The 14,702-nt window shown below is 39.3% G+C and overlaps 1 protein-coding gene and 1 long non-coding RNA gene across 2 annotated transcripts in view; one reads left to right on the top strand and one right to left on the bottom strand.

Moving 5' to 3' along the window:
* The window catches only part of LOC134754977 (uncharacterized), a 96,006-nt gene extending 85,848 nt beyond the window's left edge, over positions 1-10,158 (bottom strand). The window contains exon 1 of the long non-coding RNA XR_010128993.1: positions 9,914-10,158. This is a non-coding gene — a long non-coding RNA (uncharacterized LOC134754977). The remainder of the gene's footprint in view (positions 1-9,913) is intronic.
* The window catches only part of LOC134754849 (uncharacterized), a 63,056-nt gene that overhangs the window by 46,803 nt on the left and 1,551 nt on the right, over positions 1-14,702 (top strand). The gene's annotated exons all lie outside the window — the stretch shown is intronic.

Genomic DNA, 14,702 nt, shown 5'->3' on the forward strand with positions numbered 1-14,702 from the left:
ATTTTATATAGCACTTTAAATAGCTACTTTTTTTTACGTTGCGGGTTAGCAATATAATATAAAAACCTGCTAGTACCTATTTAAATAAAATATTAGAACCATCGAGTTCAGTATGTAGGCAGGAAGTCAAACTAATGTTCGAAATTGGCATTAAGTATTTATAAAAAAATACAATTTTAACTTGCTTCTTTATTTTAAGTTTAATTTAAGAACATGATATGAAATTGTATTTCTTGTCATATAATGTAGGTAAACCTTATAAAACAAAGTCCCCCGCCGGGTCCGTATGTCTGTCTGTATGTTCGCGATAACCAGACCTCACCTATGAATGAAGTTTTTCTTTGGGAATGTTTATGGTTTTGTTTAAATTGGTAGAAATATGACGATGTTTGCTAATGAAGTTAGAAAAAATCACGCTGGCTTAATCGAAAACGCTGCCCAATCTATTTGATATCAATGTATGGTGGACTTGTCTCTCTTTCATTGGTCTACAAAAAAGTGCGCGATGGCTGTCTGTCTATATTTTAAGAATAATTAACCCATTATTAACTTTTAAAAAAACCGGACAAGTGCGAGTCGGACTCGCCCACCGAAGGTTCCGTACAAATACATCTGTAAAAATTTCAACTGTCTAGCTATCACGGTTCATGAGATACAGCCTAGTGAGTGGTGACAGATAAATGGACATTGAACTCTTAGTATTATTAGGCTTCCGAAGTGAATACTTGTTACAGAATGTATTTTATTATGCTTGACTCTCCATGCGAAGCCGGGGCGGGTCGCTATAATTATTAATAAACACTTTAAATCAACTTGATAAAATTGCACCTTCTCAATAAATTCTAATTGTTTTTACTTTAGGTACCTCTTACCACAGTAAAACGCTTTTTAGTGCGGTGCAGCTACAAAACAATTGTAAACATTTTCTTGTGCAGATGTTTTGACCTTATTACAACGACATAAAGCTTGTAATTGGCGGTGACACTTGTGATAATAGTTTGGGAACCTACATGTTTTCGACGATGACAAACAAAAGGATATTGGAAAACAATGGATGGATGGACCACCGGTCGGCAACGTGCGCATTTAAGTTTATTACCTGAACGCTAGTGCGAAAGTGACCAAAGTGAATTATGAATGATTACCAATTTAAAGATCTATCTTAATGTAATTAGCAATATTATCGCAAGTTATCCAAGGTAGTATGGGTTTTTATGGTTCTTGGGTAAAATTACTCGATAATCCCGCTTTTGTGTACCTACTAATAACTTTTTTGCGCCGTTGGCAGGTTTGTTGTTTTCGCAAAGCAGTAATAGATCCGAGATAAAAATAACCACGAAATAATTAAACTGTTATTTTTAATTAATATTGTATTCTGTCTGCACACCTATTATTAACGAAAATACTATACCATTATGTAATTATAAAAAAAAACTATGATCGATATCAAATTTTTGTAATTAGCTTAGAAGCAATCGGTTTTATTAAATGATATAAATAGTTCAAAATAAAAATTATGTACTATTAAACATAGGAAGATTTGGAAGATGGCTCAGTACCTATGTTTTATCAATACGGTTAAAAACAATAAAAATAAAAAAAGTAATTGTGCGGTTTTATGAAACCACGATGCAAGTGAAACTTTTTTCGGATTGTAGGCATTTAACTAAAAAAAATCGGAAATTAATTCGATTTACGGTAATAAAATCGCGGTTTTAATCTTAACTTAATAAATTGGGGCGATAGAATAAAAGCTTCACTTTAAAAATCGTACGACAAACGAATTCATCTGAAGTCAACATAATAATAGTGGACCTTGTTACCATTGTACATTGGCTCAAACTGGTTCGGAGTATTTGGACCCGTTCGGAACGGTCTTAAGTACCCGTGTAAACGGAGATACGTGTCTGAGATACGTTTCTTGGGAACGTTCCTTCGAAACGTTTTCGAATCCCGGCGGTTCCGTGTAAACCGGGTTCTTAGTACCGCCGGGCTTAAGAACACGGGTATTCGTATCGGCGTGTAACACGGATACCGGGAGCCCTTTTGTTTCACTAGCAAATAATAAGCGAAAAAGCATAAGGATCTTTAAATTATACCTCTGACACTATCTACTCACTACGCAACATGCAATAAAACACGATTGGTATCAAAATTTTCCACGCCGATTATACGCCGGTCAAATTGATCGGCGGCGGAGGCGTGGAAAAATTGTCGGCGGCGGCGCGGTGCACATGTCTATATGACTTAGATATATTCCCAAGAACATTAAATTTGAACTTGTAGTTTAAGAATTATTGCATGTCAAAGTTTGGTTACTGTCACACTCACTCACTCACGATCATCATAATTCTAACTAAGGGGTGTACCGAAAAAAAACTGTAAACTTGAAATGAAAAAAACTGATGCAATTGATAAGGATTTTTGGAATTTAGGATTACCAGAATATGAAGCTACTTTTAATTTAAATAATTATCAGTTTTTTTTATTATTCCATTTTCTGCAGGAGTGATAAGAAGCTTTTTCCTAGCGCATTCAGTGGTGGCTTTTTATATACGGAGCTGTTTTTCTTATTTGCCTGCACCATCCCAACACCTACTGGTGTTGTTAAAGCTTTTTGGCTGTTTTATCCTTCTCTTTTAACACACTCTTGATTTGAGCCCATAAATAGTCGAGAGAACGACACTGCAGGACGTATAGGTCTTACTTTGCTCATCGTCCATTATAAAATGCGACTTTTTGTACGAAGGAAATTGTATGATTTTCGACGGCCCAGAAATTAAAAACGCAAATTTTTGGTTACTTTAGCTATCCTACCCTTTGTACGAATCGATATATAGTAGCTTGGCGGAACAGGCTTTAGGTTACTTTTTGCTCATGTCGTCGCAGACATGGGTTATTTGATATCAGTGCAAGTGTGTGATGTCCTAAACACAAATATATGAGATGACAAGCGCGAAAGTGGTAGAGGTAGTTGCTATGACGTCAAAAAGTCAGCAGTACAAAGTTTTTTACATTCTTAGGGTTCCGTACCCAAAGGGTAAAACCGGGACCCTATTACTAAGACTGTCCGTCTGTCTGTCTGTCTGTCACCACCAGGCTGTATCTCATGAACCGCTATACCGCTATGAGCTAGACAGTTGAAATTTTTACAGATGATGTATTTCTGTTGCCGCTATAACAACAAATACTAAAAAGAACGGAACCCTCGGTGCGCGAGTCCGACTCGCACTTGGCCGGTTTTTTTTAACGCATTAACTGCCAGGGGGCGTGGCTTAGGAACAAACTTGTATGACGGTGAACACACATGTGCGTTGGTGGCAGTGAATGCGTTAATCATACCATGTGGGGTACCAAATGAAAGGGCTTTGTGAGCAGAACACAAATATATTATAACATACTGTAACGTCCTCTAAGAACAAATTAAATTATTTATAACAAGTTCATATCCAGAATGGTACTCATCCTCGTTTAAGAAGGCTATTAAAGAAAAACACAAATATCGTCGCAGATATAAATAAACTAGTTATATGGTAATAAGTGCGATTTGCTTGCTTTTGAGTATCAAAGGGACAGAGTTAAACGTGGGGTATGGAAAGGCAATGTTTCATAAATTACACTGTAACGGTTGAAAATAATATTAGTAAAAATCCTAAACAATTCTGGTCTTTTATAAAATCTCGATCTAAATCTTTTGGCATTTCTAGTAGTGTACGTTATGGTGATATTACTGTGAACTCGGGGGTTGACATTTGCAATGCGTTTTCTGATTACTTTAAAACAAGTTTTTTGGATCCTGAATCGCATAACTCTTCGAATAGTGGTATTTTTCATGAATGTGCTGATTCTATTAGTGATATAGCTAGTATTTCGGTTGATAATGATTTGGTTACTAAACTCTTGCTGAGCCTCGATCCAAGTAAGTCAGCAGGTCCCGATCAAGTGCCAGCCTTATGTTATATTAACTGTGCCAGGGGGGTGTCACTGCGCAGTTTAGGTATATTTGGCCGGCGCACCGCCCGGGCAGGTGTATGGCAGTGGGCTGCCGATGCCGCTCGGCTCGCACGATAGTCGTGTCACGTGCTCAACTGGCGCTCGCGCAAAATTGAAAAATTTGAAAATACGCAATGGCTTCGAAACCTAAATCGCAATCTAATCTGTATAAAAGATAATGTTCTGTTTACGGATGTCTGAATAAACGGAAGAACAAGGAAGCAGAAAAAATCATTTTTTTTAAATTCCGGACTATATTGACCGACATATTTTCAAAGGAATAAGTACTTATGTCGCATTCCTACTTCCGTGAGAATCAGACATACTATCCCCGGCTAAAAAAAATATGTTTACAGAATCAACGTTTGTAATTCCTACATATTTATCTTAAAAATAATAAATCAGTAGGTATAGGTACAAAAACTTGTCAAGTGACAACCCCGTGCCGACACTCGCAGCTCGGTCATAAAACTGCGGCGCGCAAAGAAGATTCACGGTTCGTGCGCGGTTATAAGTTTCAATTTTGCTTGCAGGCGGCGAGTGTAGGTATAATTTTATACCTAAATCTGGCTTTTGTGAAGGAGTGAATTTTCTGTACGGTAGTACTATTAGTTATTCTGTGACTGTGCTAAAACCTTAACCAAACCTGTTTCCTTATTGTTCCGCCGTTCGTTTGCCGAATGTACCGTTCCCACGATCTGGAAATCGGCTTTTATTACTCCTGTTATAAAGAAAGGTCCTAAAACGGATGTGACTAATTATAGGCCCATTTCCAAATTGTGTATTTTAACTAAATTACTAGCAAAAAGCAGAGCTTTTAAAGAGCTCGCGGAGTTTTTGTACCTCATCATCATATATTTAAGAGTTAGTTAGTCGTTGGAGCGATTTCTATGCATATCGGTTCTCTGCGTTCTCCTCGACAGCCTGATACGACGCGACGACGACGTTGAGTTTTTCCTTATTTGATCTATATACGTTCTTCTTGTTGTTGTTTTTTCTACCTATATACCTATAGTTATAATTACGAAGGCAGTTTTTAATAAGAGATAGATCTTTAATTATATGATATGATATAAGGGCTTCTGTAAATAATTAATACGCCAAATCATTTTAAAAGTTTTTTTATTATATTTTTCAATACATTAAATCCTTCATACGAATATCTTATGGTTTCCTACATTTCGACACAGTAAAATGAGTGTTTAATATTACGTAATCTATCATAAGGGAACCATCTACTTATATCTCGATGTATCCAATACATCTCATGTCAAAAGGGCCTCACTTGTTGGCTTAAACTCCGCGCACGCCTTACAAATGTCCGGAGCACCAATAGGTTCATGATGGCGCAGCGATGTGACGACCCCATCGCCCGCTAATGGCCCAGTAGGCAGTACAATCAGCCAACGCAGGGCAGCTGTTGGGGGGAACCATTCCCACGCACCCGACTGCTCCAGGGAAGTTCTGCCACCCGATAGATGAAAAGGGCCCTCTGCCTGTATCGTGCTTTAGCCGGCCGATTATATCCTCTTTGGTCCCGTTAAAGTCCAGTGACACCTCTGTGCTCTCAGCCCCAACATCGGTGTTGCTTTTGAGCCATCATAGATGTTGTTTTTTTGAGGACCCGTTTTGCGAGGGCAAGGTCATCGTCTGCTCATGCTGGCAATAAAATATTATTAGGCTCTCAATAGTCCTTACGCCGCGCCGTTCCGGTTGCTGCCTCTGCGTGCGTCCCATGACACGGGCAAGATCAGCAACCGCTTGTTGTAAGTGTCAAAAAGGCCTCTACGTGTTGGCTTCGGCTCCAGATCCATTGTTCCGTGATGGGTGAAAGCATTAATATAATTTATTTTTTTCATGTTTTCACCAAATTCTGCTGTATAATTCGCGTTTAGACTGCAGTTTTCTTATGCTTCTATTAAAGGTACTTAGATAGATGATGACTCACGCTCCAATAGAATAGTTTTTCTATTTCACGCCAAAAATTTATAACGCCTTTAACTTCACATTTATATGTCCAACGATTTTGTTTATTATTGTAACCAGGGTACGTACTTGCGTAGCCCATATGCCTAATATTATCGTTTGCGATCCGTAGCGAACGAAACGCAGCTTCACTGTCGCACTAATTAGAGCAATCTAACTTGTCGTTTCAAAATGAGAGCGTAACTACGTTTGTATGGAGAACAGAGCTTGCTGCGGACACAGAATAACTAATAGTACCTGCGGACTCTTAAGGTCGCAGGTCGCACGGTCGCAGCTATAAGTGAGAGTGGGAGCTAAGAAAGAAATATACTGAACGGACCACGGTCGCTGTCCTGTACGACTGTCTGTTACAGCTTTTACTTTGTCCTTGCCTATTTTCGGGTGCCGTACCCAGGGACCGGCCCGCTATCCCTTATCGGGGTTTTATAAGGGTATTGCATAAGGCTTAACTCACCATACCCTTTGCCGGACGAAACCCTTAGTTTTGGTTTTAAAAACCCTTATATAAAGCTACCACATTTGAGTAATCGGTAGCCCAAATACCCTTACAAAACCCTTATCATCCGCTCACCAACACCTTGCATATTGCTTATAAGGGTTAGCCTTATAAAGGGCTTCCCTTTTAACATATAAGCGTGCTAATTTAAGTCGTCTACCTTGTTCATAAAGCACACATTACTTCGAATCCGAGCGATCGTCGGCGGCGACGGCGGCGTTCTTTGACTAGGCACGTATTTTCTTTCCTTTTCATACACTACCGTAGATATATACTAATCTTGTCTCTTTCACGCAAAGGGAAACCTTTATAAAAAGCGCTTAAAGATAAGGGTAACCTTTATTAAGAGCTAGTCTAATTTTTGGTTAGCTTTTCGGTAAGGGTTAGTCAAAGGTAAGGGTATGAATGGGCTTGCAGTTCAAAAGGGAAAGTCTTTCAATGTGTTAGCCGTGTTTAAGTGTCGCCCATTGAAAGGGTTTTATCGCGGAAAGGGTTGTCCGGTCCCTGGCCGTACCCAAAGGGTAAAAACAGGACCCTATTACTAAGACTCCTCTGTCCGTCCGTCTGTCTGTCTGTCACCAGGCTGTATCTCATGAACCGTGATAGCTAATAGACAGTTGAAATTTTCACAGATGATGTATTTCTGTTCCCGCTATAACAACAAATACTAAAAAGTACGGATCCCTCGGCTGGTGAGTCCGACTCGCACTTGTCCGGTTTTTTACTACTAACGCCATTTGTTATAAAAATAAAGAATTAACATTAATGTTAATTCTTTATTTTTCTAACAGAAGGCGTTAGTAGTCATGCAAAGTGTTATTCCTTAATTCTATTTTTTAACCGACTTCAAGATTTCAAAGGAGGAGGTTCTCAATTCTGTTGTATGTTTTTTTTTAGTTTTTTTTTTAATGTTTGTTACTCCATGACTCCGTCATTTCTGGACCGATTTTGAAAATTAATTTTTTGATTGTAAGTATATACATACAGATTGGTCCCGTTTTTGTCGAAAAGCAGTTCTGATGATGGGATCCATAAGGAATCGAGGGAACTCCTCAAATGTTAAAGGCATACATATAGTGATTTTAGTATTTCCATCAAGAAATCAAGCACTTACATTTAAAAAAGTGACATTTGATGAAGTGGAACTGCTGATGATGATCAGGACGGAACTCTTCAATGACGCATAGTTCACGTTTGGCGATTTGTCCTCTTCGTTATGTTTGTTAAGCAACTTAAGTTTCTAAGACATATTTTTGTCAAGCTCGAGTTCTGATGATGAAACCCACGAGGAACCGAGGGAACTCCTCAAATGTGAAAGGCATACATATAGTGATTTTTGTATTTTCATCAACAAATCCAGCATTTACATTTAAAAAAGTGACATTTGATGAAGTGGAACTGCTGATGATGATCAGAATGGAACTCTTCAATGACACATAGTTCACGTTTGGCGATTTGTTCTCTTCCTTATGGACCCAGAAACAAACTTGGACCCGAACTCGGACCCGGACCCGGGTCTGAACATGGACCTCAACTCGGACCCGGACCCGGACCGAACTCTGACCCAAACTTGGACCCGGACATCTGGACACGGACCCGGACTCGGATCCGGACCCAGACCCGGACCCGGAAATGCTACTAGAAAAGTGGGTTAGGTGGGTGGGTGGGTTTTGAACTGCGATTCTCACAGAACAGAACTGCTGCTATCAGAAAAGTAGGTTAGGTTAGGTTAGAGCTGTGACCCTTACAGAAAAGAAATGCTATCATAAAAGTAGGTTAGGTTAGGTTAGAACTGCGAACCTTACAAAAACGAAACGCTACTAGAAAAGTGGGTCGTTTTACCTCCTTTTCTACATAATTAGGCAAAAGATGCTGTCTTTTTCATTTCATTGTTTGGAATCTAAGAGTGCACCATCAACAATAAGTGAACTTTCAGCGGTATCCCCCATTGAAGTCGGTTTTTTTTTCCTAAAAATTATTTATGTTTATAAAATGATGTTTGATAACACATCTAGACATGAATTTAAATTACTATGTTAAATCTCAAAGCTAACAGTTTGATAGTTTTTCTGTAAAGTGTACCACAAGAATGCATAGATTGTCGAATAGTGATAGGGCTCGCTTCGCTCGCCCTAATTAGAAAAAATAGTCCGCATACAGGTTTCATCTGTACTCAAAAATTCCATAGATAACACTCAACACGGGTTTGTTCAACGTAGGTCAACTGTGTCTAATCTTGCTTTACTTAATGACTTTGTCTCAGAGGCAATGGACAATGGCCGTCAAGTGGATGTAATCTATACTGATTATAGTAAAGCTTTTGATCGAATTGATCATGATATTCTAATATCTAAACTTTACTTAATTAGTATACCTATAAGGGGTGATCTTTTAAGATGGTTCAAATCTTATATAAAAAATCGATGCCAGTCGGTGGTGATCAATAATTATATGTCAAGCTGGGTATCTATACCAAGCGGAGTGCCCCAAGGCTCTTTATTAGGTCCACTTTTATTTAACATATTTATTAATGACATTAGCACCTGTTTCCAGTTTTCAAAATTACTTAGTTTTGCTGATGATATGAAAATTTTTGCTAAAATTGATACGCTTGCCGATAGGAACATATGCATTGCAATCCGATCTAAGCCGGCTAGATAGCTATTGTATAAGAAACAAGCTAGATTTAAACCCCTCCAAATGTTTCACTGTATTTTTTTCTCGTAAACGTAATATAATTCCTGCTTCATATTCATTGAGGGATTTAGGTGTTATTCATGACTCCAAGCTTATTTTCAATGACCATATTGACAGTATAGTGGGTAAAGCAGTTAAGTCACTTGGGTTTATAGTGCGTAGTTCAGCTTGTTTTACTCGTCCTAAGACCCTTAAAATCCTGTATTGTGCTTATGTGGGGAGCAAGCTGGAATATGCATCTCGGATTTGGAATCTCAATATCAATCCTGTCACTTCCTTAAGCTTGTTAACCATTCGATTACTATCTCTGCTATATTATATATGTACATATGTATATGTATAGATATTTATATATGTATTTATTTTTAATATTTATCAGTATGATCTTTATGTATGTATATTGTTATATTTATCTGTGCTGATTATTATTTTTCTCCTACTCTTGTTCTCCGTTTATTTTTCTACCCATTTATTTCTTCCATACGGTAAATTCTACTACCTGAAGGTTGTCTGGAAGAGATCGCTTTTTAGCGATAAGACCGCCAGTTGTTGCTTAGTTCGCTATGTTAATTATAATGTATCTAAATTTGTTTTAATTATGCACAATAAAGAATATATTATTAATATTTCCTTTATTTATTTTGAGTTTGATATATGAGGTTTTATAACATGCATATAAAAGTAAAATACAAAAACACTTACAAAACATTACAAAAAGTATATAAACACATTATAAAAAACCTAACCTAGGGTGCCGCCGGCAGCGGGGTAGGGCCCAAGCTGCCGGTGGTCAGGGCCACAGAGAGAGGAACCGGCGGACTATCCGCGCCGTGTCCAAGATCACCGCCTTCTGCATCTGACCCTTGATCCAACCACCTAGCGAGAGTCTCTCAAGGTGTTATTGGTCTAGACTCTTCGCTATGAGACCGTTCGCTGAAACGACTATCGGGACAATGATCGTCGAATCAACATCCAACATGGCGGTTATCTCGTGAGCCAAGTCTAGGTACTCACTGACTCACTGGACTTGTCCTTCTCGGCTTACACGAGATTCTCATCATGGGGGATGGTGATATCGACGAGCACGGCCCGGCGCTGCGATCGATCTATTATCACAATGTCAGGCTTATTGGCTACAATAGTCCTGTCAGTGATGATAGATCGATCCCAATAGCGCGTGGCACGACCATTCTCGAGAACTGGCACAGGTAAATACTTGTAGTACGGTACTTCGCGGTCCACAAGGCCGTATAGAAGAGCAAGCTGCTGGTGAATAATCCTGACTACGAGATTATGTCTGTGCAAGTACTCGCCGTTAGCAAGATGAGAACAACCGGAAATGATATGCCTGAGTGACTCTCCGGGACGGCGGCATGCCCGACAAATGTCGACCGTACCGTCCTATTATTATTATTTGTATCTCCTCGGATTTCACGGGCCTATAAATCCCGGTCTTTTGATAGGCTTGCGTGGGGATATAGATCCAACACGTAGAGGCCCCCTGGAGAGCTTTAATGTCATGTAAAACGCCTGCTGGAACCCGTTCACAGGTGCAACAATAGACACCCATGAACCGGTAGCAGCAGGCATTGGGACTATTGTAGAAAAAGTGAACAGTATACCGGTCTATGGATTGAAGCTTGGGTGGACAATGAGACTGGGCTATTGAAAAGAAGTCCGGACACCTGCCATAACAATGTTAAAACACGTTATCGAGGCAGGTGGTGACTCGCCGCTGACTAGATGGGCCCCTGAAACTGCCGTCATGAAGACGACCAGGAGCAACACCGGTGTGAGCGGCTCAGGGGTGTCGAGAGGTGTGCGCCGCTTTCTACCCAGTGACTGATGTTAATAGCCACTGTGCCAACTCGCGTCTTATGCATCTTTCACTTCCGCCCCTGGAGCATATAGCTCTTACGACTCCCCTCTGGACGGCCAATGAAGGCAAGCCAGAGCTGAGAGTCCTGCGGGTCTCCTTGGAGTCCACTCCGACCGACGAAGACACGCCGGAGACGGAGACCCTGACCGACTCTCTGGAGCACTCGGGTCCGTGGGGTCGTCACTCCCCAACAGCTCGCCACAAGCTGCCCTGCGGGCTTATTATTATTATTATTATTATGTGTATCACCGTTTTAAAACTCTCGGGTCTTTCGAGCCCGGTCATTTATAAGGCGTGCGTGGGGATATAGATCCAACACGTAGAGGCCGTTTGGAGAGATTTGATGTCATGTAGAACGCCTGCTGGAACCTATTCCCGGGTACATCAATAGATACCCGTGAACCGGTTTCAGCAGGCATTGGAAGCTATTGTAGAGAATATGGACAGAGTACTGGTCTATGGTTTAAGATTGGGTGGAAAAAAGACTGGGCTATTGCAAAGAAGTCTGGACACCTGCCATAACATTGCTTGCACAAGTTATCGAGGCAGGTGGTGACTCGCCACTCGTTAGATGGGCACCTGATCGTAAAGACGGCCAGGCGCAACACCGGCGTGAGCGGCTCAGGGGTGTCGAGAGGTGTACTACGCTTTCTCCGAAGTTTTATTCCGAAGCCTGCGGGCTTATTATTATTATTATTAAATTTATGTTGATAGGATTGAGCGATTACAAACTAAATTCATAAAATTCCTCTGCTTTAAAATGCATGTAAATTATAATTCTGCTATTTATTATAGGCTGTGTAAGAAACATCACTTAATCCCACTTGTTAAACGCCGTGAAATTGCGGACATTTTGTATTTAATAAATATTATTAAAGGCCATGTTGATTGTCCTAGTTTACTTAGTAAAATCTCTTTCACTGTTCCATCGAGGTTAAGGCACTTTCGTCCCATTAGTACTAACGAGGCTTCCACTAAATATAGAAAAAACAGTTTTTTGTGCAGGGCAGGCATGACTTTCAATAAAGTTTTACTTAATTTAGACTGGTATATTCAATGATAGCATATCAGTCAGTAATAAGAAAGAAATTAATTGCATTTTATATGGGTGATACTTCTAGCGCAGGTTCGGGCTCGGCTTACTAAAGTTGTACTTTATAGGTGCATTTGCTTATTTGTTTTTTGTATTTCAGTTTTTTTTTTTTTATCTTTAAAGTTTCGTACAGTCAGCGGTGGAAGTGCATGGTCACTTTACGAATGAATTTCATTCCTGATGTGTCTATGCAGTTTTGCAGCTGGCAGTACACACTAACCTTGGCTTATGCTGTCGGTACTTGTGTGTGTAACTGAATTGTAGTTATATTTGATTTTTGTATATTTAATTTTTATAAGTGAGAACCTGTAATTGGCTATGTAATTCTAATAGTAATGTTTATAGCTGTTGGTTTTCCATGTATGAAATAAAAATAAAATCAAATTTTCTATGTCACTTAACACAATTTTGACGAATTCAACCACATCTCATATGGGCTATATAAATTTTGAAAATGGCGCCCGCTAATGAAAAAACCGGCCAAGTGCGAGTCGGACTCGCGCACTAAGGGTTCCGTACCATTACGCAAAAAACCAGCAAAAAAAATCACGTTTGTTGTATGGAAGCCCCATTTAAATATTTATATTATTCTGTTTGTAGTATCTGTTGTTATAGCGGCAACAGAAATACATCGGAACATTTCAACTGTCTAGCTATCACGGTTCATGAGATACAGCCTGGTGACAGACGGACAGACGGACGGACAGACGGACAGACGGACAGACGGACAGCGGATTCTTAGTAATGGGTCCCGTTTTTACCCTTTGGGTACGGAACCCTAAAAAGGGAGGGGGGATAGTTTTTTTTTCTTACTATAGCAATATGGGTACCAAATGAAAGCTAGTGAAAAGACAATTTCAAAAATATGTGTAAACAGTCTGGTTTTTTGTTTGTTTTAATAATAGTTGCTGATTAATGTAACAGAAAATTATACTTTTTTTCAACTTGGTGTATTTTTCTTATTTTTGATTATATCAGGTTAATTATTTTTTAACATTATATAGAGGAGATTCACAGTCACTTTGTATGTAAGTGCGTTTTTGCCAGTAATCAGCCCCCTGTGTACCAATAGACACCCTTTAAGTACCCAGTGCCCAGCCATCCCATTTTAATGGCTGATTAGTGGGTTCTGAGTTACGCGATGTCAATGTCCACTGGTCAACCACAGGCTGACTACTGGGTAGTTACTTATTTCAATCAAATAAAATCATAATAATGCAAATATTTAAAGGTGCTTGACTTAAGGACTTAGATTTCATTTGAAAATATAAAAAAGTTCTGTTTCCTATGATCAGCCTCCCCCGGCTGACTTCTGGGTTTACGACCTTTTCAAAATTACTGCCATAAACCCAGTAGTCAGCCAACGGAGGCTGACTATTGGATTTCATACAAAAAAGTTGTTCCCAATAGTCAGCCGCCTTAATAATGTTACTTTTATATAGATTTATATTATTTTTTTACTTTTTTCAGATAGAATAAGTATTAATCATGTGATGCAGTCCAAATTCATTTAACAAGATATCATAATTCGGCTGTTAACGACTTATCAAAATACCATGTGACACTCCAAAAAAAATGACGCATATCACATGATCCTTCATGTCAGAAGACAGCACTTTTTGAAGTAGTGTTGTGGTTCATGCTAGACAGTTCTTTTAAAAATTAAACTATTTTTCAATTAATAGTTTATCAATCTATAATATCACCTACTTTTGACATGAAAATTAGAAAAGGTTTGATAATAACAGCCAAAAATAAGCAAGAAAGGCTGACCACTGGTGCATGGCTGAGCACTGGTGCCTTTACCCTATCATCATCATAACTCTTAAGAGCCTGGCTCTTGTCGGTGGAGTAACCGCCACTCCGTTCTTCCTTCTGCCGCTGTTTTGAGCTCCTGATACGTCACTACGTTGATTTTCTCTTTGGCTTGGTCCAAAAACGCACGTCTCGGTCTTCCTTTACCCTATGATTACAAAAAAAAGTAAAAAACTTTGTACTGCCGACATTTTGACGTCACAGCAACTACCCCCACCACTTTCGCGCTTGTCATCTCATATATTTCTGTTCATGACATCACACTGAATGCACTGATAGATACCAAATATATCCATGTCTGCGACGACATGAGCGAAAATCCATTTCTAGAAGACTTCTAGACCAAAAACCGTCCCTCTAATATATACTATGTTTATTTATAGTTCGTTTCGCTTAAGCCGCATATGTACCCCAATTTTTCACGATATAAATATGACGGGCATGCGGGGGCGGGCGCAGATTCTATTACCTAACAATCTTTCTGATGGTTCTAGGGTCACTTGTTCCTAGAGGTCTGCCGCTCCGAGACCTCTGTTCATGAGACAACGTACAAAATTATTTATTTATATTATGAAATGCACGAAACTTCGAGGTAATTTTAAGTGTATCGAAACCAAGCATGGAGGATGTTGAAAATTTTCTTGCCATTTGGAAAAGATAAAATTTCAGTGATCTCTTCTGTTCACCGATGTAACGTCGCATGGCGTAAAACCAATTATTTATATTGGAATATATAATTTTAT

This window comes from Cydia strobilella, chromosome Z (assembly GCF_947568885.1).
Source record: "Cydia strobilella chromosome Z, ilCydStro3.1, whole genome shotgun sequence".
NCBI lineage: Eukaryota > Metazoa > Arthropoda > Insecta > Lepidoptera > Tortricidae > Cydia > Cydia strobilella.